Below are 6,132 nucleotides of genomic sequence, written 5' to 3'. Positions count from 1 at the left end.
TAGCGATCTCGTTATGTGTGACACCTACCAGCAATCAGGCCCCTGCTGTGAGGTCTCTAGTCATTGCAGAATGGTCCAGGCCATTTTCTTCAAAGGCGATGTCCTGCTGGGCAGGACACATCGCTGTGTTTGATGCTGTGTGACAGGGTCACAGTGACTGCTGAGATCGTTATACAGGTCGCTACTGCGACCTGTATTGTTCCTGCATCGCTGGTAAGATCTGACTGTGTGACATCTCACCTGCGACCTCCCAGCGACTTATCTGCGACCCCTATCAGGTCGCATCGTTTTCAGGATCGCTGGTAAGTCGTTGTGTGTGACTGGGCCTTTAATGGAGCCCAGGAGCATGGATAACAACGCCACCTGGGGGGAAACTCTTATTATCTCTCCAGTGATCTTAGATTATGTCCTAAAAACCATCTCCCAAAAAGGCTTCAGTTCAGAACATTCCCACCAGATGCTCGTCATATCACCATGACCCGTCCCACAACGCCAGCATTCTTCCGCCACCGCCGAGAACATTTTATGAAGTGTCACTGGGCACCGGTACCATCTCACTAGGATCTTATAATTTTTTCTTTAGCATACCTGGCTATGGACATTTTGTGGGTAAGTATAAACGCCTTCTGTTTTTCTCCTCTGTGAAGGACGTCTCTAAGGCTATGTGGCCACGTTGCTTTTTACCTGCTTTTTTGCTGCTTTTTCAACTTCAACTGCAGCGTTTAATGCCGAAATGGATGTGTTCTGCTTTTCAAGCAAAGTCTATGGGAATTTGGGTTTCTTGTGCCCACTATGCAGTTCAAACTGCAGCCTTTTTCTGGCAGAAATTTGGGCAAAAACTCTGCTTTGCAGTGCAAAACGCAAATGGCAAAAACAATTGACATGTCAATTGTTTTTGCCATTTGAGTTTTGCACTGCAAAGCTGAGTTTTTGTCCAAATTTCTGCCAGAAAAAGGCTGCAGTTTGAACTGCATAGTGGGCACAAGAAACCCAAATTCCCATAGACTTTGCTTGAAAAGCAGAACACATCCATTTCGGCATTAAACGCTGCAGTTGAAAAAGCAGCAAAAAAGCAAGTAAAAAGCAGGTAAAAAGCAACGTGGACACATAGCCTTACTCTGCTTTCCAGTTAGTAATGAAGTTTGGGTCCGAGTCAGCAGAAGGAGCCACCTGACTTAGAATTTTATAGAGAAGTGATATCAGATGAGGTGGTATGGTATCCTGAATAAACAATTTCTCATATGTCGAAAGTGATACCTCTGCTGAGGGTCGTCCCCTCCTCAATCGCTCACTTGCAAAAGAGTACATTTGTCTATATTCCATCCAAGACAATATCCGAGGAGGATTTACAGTTAGGTCCAGAAATATTTGGACAGTGACACAAGTTTTGTTATTTTAGCTGTTTACAAAAACATGTTCAGAAATACAATTATATATATAATATGGGCTGAAAGTGCACACTCCCAGCTGCAATATGAGAGTTTTCACATCCAAATCGGAGAAAGGGTTTAGGAATCATAGCTCTGTAATGCATAGCCTCCTCTTTTTCAAGGGACCAAAAGTAATTGGACAAGGGACTCTAAGGGCTGCAATTAACTCTGAAGGCGTCTCCCTCATTAACCTGTAATCAATGAAGTAGTTAAAAGGTCTGGGGTTGATTACAGGTGTGTGGTTTTGCATTTGGAAGCTGTTGCTGTGACCAGACAACATGCGGTCTAAGGAACTCTCAATTGAGGTGAAGCAGAACATCCTGAGGCTGAAAAAAAAGAAAAAATCCATCAGAGAGATAGCAGACATGCTTGGAGTAGCAAAATCAACAGTCGGGTACATTCTGAGAAAAAAGGAATTGACTGGTGAGCTTGGGAACTCAAAAAGGTCTGGGCGTCCACGGATGACAACAGTGGTGGATGATCGCCGCATACTTTCTTTGGTGAAGAAGAACCCGTTTACAAAATCAACTGAAGTCCAGAACACTCTCAGTGAAGTAGGTGTATCTGTCTCTAAGTCAACAGTAAAGAGAAGACTCCATGAAAGTAAATACAAAGGGTTCACATCTAGATGCAAACCATTCATCAATTCCAAAAATAGACAGGCCAGAGTTAAATTTGCTGAAAAACACCTCATGAAGCCAGCTCAGTTCTGGAAAAGTATTCTATGGACAGATGAGACAAAGATCAACCTGTACCAGAATGATGGGAAGAAAAAAGTTTGGAGAAGAAAGGGAACGGCACATGATCCAAGGCACACCACATCCTCCGTAAAACATGGTGGAGGCAACGTGATGGCATGGGCATGCATGGCTTTCAATGGCACTGGGTCACTTGTGTTTATTGATGACATAACAGCAGACAAGAGTAGCCAGATGAATTCTGAAGTGTACCGGGATATACTTTCAGCCCAGATTCAGCCAAATGCCGCAAAGTTGATCGGACGGGGCGCTTCATAGTACAGATGGACAATGACCCCAAGCATACAGCCAAAGCTACCCAGGAGTTCATGAGTGCAAAAAAGTGGAACATTCTGCAATGGCCAAGTCAATCACCAGATCTTAACCCAATTGAGCATGCATTTCACTTGCTCAAATCCAGACTTAAGACGGAAAGACCCACAAACAAGCAAGACCTGAAGGCTGCGGCTGTAAAGGCCTGGCAAAGCATTAAGATGGAGGAAACCCAGCGTTTGGTGATGTCCATGGGTTCCAGACTTAAGGCAGTGATTGCCTCCAAAGGATTCGCAACAAAATATTGAAAATAAAAATATTTTGTTTGGGTTTGGTTTATTTGTCCAATTACTTTTGACCTCCTAAAATGTGGAGTGTTTGTAAAGAAATGTGTACAATTCTTACAATTTCTATCAGATATTTTTGTTCAAACCTTCAAATTAAACGTTACAATCTGCACTTGAATTCTGTTGTAGAGGTTTCATTTCAAATCCAATGTGGTGGCACGCAGAGCCCAACTCACGAAAATTGTGTCAGTGTCCAAATATTTCTGGACCTAACTGTATGTTCTGCAGATCTGAATATGACATAATATTGGTCCCCTTTAACAGTAGCAGTTTTCTCCCGCTCTCCATCGCAACAATGTCATTCGTAAAAAAACCTGGAGGAAATTTCGGGTTTAAAAAGATCGGGGACATCAATGAAAATGTGTCTACTAGAGAACTCCTCTGTTTCTCCTCCCACACCCTCAAAGTAGCCCTCATCAGGAATCCCATAGTGTCTATGTTCACCATCTCCCAGCTCCTCTGTGCCGCCCCCACGGCAGCAGCCGATGCTGCTCGGATCCGGATCTGCGGTATGGCTCGAGGGACTCTACCGAACCCGGAGGTCGCGCGGTCACTTTGAATAAATGGGGACGTATTTGTACGGGAATTGTTGAAAACTGTCTGTGACGCCACGCACGGTGTGTGGTGAGATGTGGCACCACCGCTGCTACTGTGGGACTTTCGGGGAGCGATGGGCTAGCAGCTTGATGTTAACCCCTCCATGGGCAGGAATGGATGCCCCGGGGCCCAATGTCTCTGTGCAGGGGATGGTAACGGCAGGAGCTGGCGCACCCGGTCAGGCCGGGGATGTAACTCACGGTTGAATAAATCACACAAGTCCTTTGGTAAACCAAGGTGATGGTGGCCGGCTGCCGCGGCCAGGGGTGTATTTCTGGTCCCACACCCGGGCCGGTGGTCAATGCCCCTTTCCTCTGCACTCAGTGTTTTCTGTGATAGACTTCCCGGTGTGTAACGCAGGAGTCCGCTCCCGGTCCTTTGGTTGGGAGCCGTGCCTGTCAGACGCTGACCCGTGGGATCTACCGGGCACTGGCGGATGCCCTATCCCTCTCGGTGGGTGGTTGTCTACTTTTTGGGACTTAGGTTGGCACAGGACCTAAGATCCTGCCCTCAATTGGTTAATTAGCTAGGCTGTTGGTGCCAGTCCTGGTTTCAGGGTCCAAGTACCCCCTTTTGTGCATGGTTTCCGGGTCGGTTCTTCGATGTCGGTACCGGCGGGCTACAACCCTGCACCGGTCCATTTCGGATCTCCTGCATCCATCTCCCCGTCTCCTGCTGGCACCGACCACTGTCTGCCATCTAGCCAAGGTGTCAGGGCTCCGACCCTGACACCTGTCAGCTTCACCTCCAAACTCCACTCCTCTCAACTCAACGTTTCTTTACTGCCTGTTTTCCCGCCCCGGGCTCTCCAGACCCCTAGGTGGGCGTTCTCCTTCCGCCTGGTCCCACCCACTTGTGTGTCTGTCTTTATAAATCATCGGGGAGAAGCCATCTGGGCCGGGGCTTTTACCTGTGGGAGTGTTTTTTATTACCGCAGCTACCTCCTCCTCAGTAAAGTTCTCCTCTAGTTGTGTAACATCCTCCTCCTGCAGAGTCGGAAGCATTGTGTCCATGAAGTACTTATCTATGCGGATCTATTATCTATGATGTGTGCCTCTAAAGATTGCTTTGCGAATGGGACTGTCTCAGACACTGCGTTAAAGGTTTTGGTGAGGAATGGAGTAAGTTGTTCCCGAAAAATTTTATAAATCACCAGGGAGAAGCCATCTGGGCCGGGGCTTTTACCTGTGGGAGTGGTTTTTATTACCGCAGCTACCTCCTCAGTAAAGTTCTCCTCTAGTTGTGTAACATCCTCCTCCTGCAGAGTCGGAAGCGCTGTGTCCATGATGTACTTATCTATGCGGTCTGCACTACTCTATGGATCCATATTGGACAATCGTCCTCTAATACTGTATAAATTAGAATAGAACCTCCTCAACTCCTCTAGAATTTCTGACGGGCTGTTTGGTCCGCCTGCCCCTGTCTTTTTAACCTGGGTATAAATGACATGTTATTTCTGGGAAGTAAGAGCCGCGATGGGGGCCTGCCACATTTATCAGAATGATGGTACATATGCCGCTTAAAATGGTTACGATATCTAAGATATTTTTCGTTTATCAATTATCTTAGTTCTTCCCTACAACTAATGAGTTCCGCCAGAGTCTCCGGTGACTGCCGACTTTTGTGAGTCGTTTCCAAGGTATGTATTTTATTTATTAGGTCAGTCGTTCGTACCACCTTCATTTTTTTAATTCGTGTCCAATGCTTTATTAAAACCCCCCTCACTACGCCTCCCACTGGATGGCCAGATTTGTCTCGTCTAAAGCCTGCTTTACATGAGTCAATCTATCGTGCGATAGCACGAGCGATCGTACCCACCCCCGTCGTTTTTGCGTCACGGGCAAATCGCTGCCCGTGGCGCACAAACTCATTTAACCCCCGTCACACGTACTTACCTCCCTGTGGGCGACGAACGGCCACTTCCTGAAGTGGGAGGGACGTTCGGCGTCACAGCGACGTCACACGGCAGCCAGGCAATAGAAGCGGAGGGGCGGAGATGAGGGGGATGTAAACATCCCGCCCACCTCCTTCCTTCCACATAGCCGGCGGGTGCCGTGGGACGCAGGTAGGCTGTGTTCATCGTTCCCGTGGTGTCACACGGAGCAACGTGTGATGCCACGGAAACGATGAACAACCGGCGCCATTTTAATTAAACAATTTTATGAAACCTAGCGACGATTACACGACTCACGATTTGTGAGCGATACTGTTAAGGACAAGATTATGAACTATTAGGAGTATATATGAAGATATCCAAAAACCAGGATTTAAGATGCTGTTTGAGACTGTGTACCGCACCTAGTTCTGCATTCAGACATAAGACTCAGACAGTTTAGACTATGCATGTGATGAGTGAATCATGCTGACATTGCTTAATATAAATGAGGAAGCAAGCACATTACAGTATATTGTATATCACAGAATAAGCTGTTCTATTTTATCCAATAGGAGACGTGTTACGTATTCTTGGCACCTAGCCAATAAGTCAGTTTAAATGTATTTTCACTTCCGGATTAAACCAGTCTTACTTTCTATTCATATCCGAGTACGTCTCTGGTGTGTGTGAAAGAGAGTGGTATGCATGCTACCACAAGTGACTCATAATTTGGACTGCAGACAGTTTAAGGCCCGTTTCACACGTCAGTGAAAAACACAGGCGTTTTTCACTGCCGTGTAAAACACGCACATGTCCCTGCGTGTGCCGAAAATCATGGCACACGTGGGTTGTCTAAGTGCAATCCGGGCTCC

This window comes from Anomaloglossus baeobatrachus, chromosome 11 (genome assembly GCF_048569485.1).
Source record: "Anomaloglossus baeobatrachus isolate aAnoBae1 chromosome 11, aAnoBae1.hap1, whole genome shotgun sequence".
In the NCBI taxonomy this organism is placed as follows: domain Eukaryota; kingdom Metazoa; phylum Chordata; class Amphibia; order Anura; family Aromobatidae; genus Anomaloglossus; species Anomaloglossus baeobatrachus.
The sequence above is the reverse complement of the archived record's forward strand: the minus strand, read 5'-3'. Positions refer to the sequence as shown.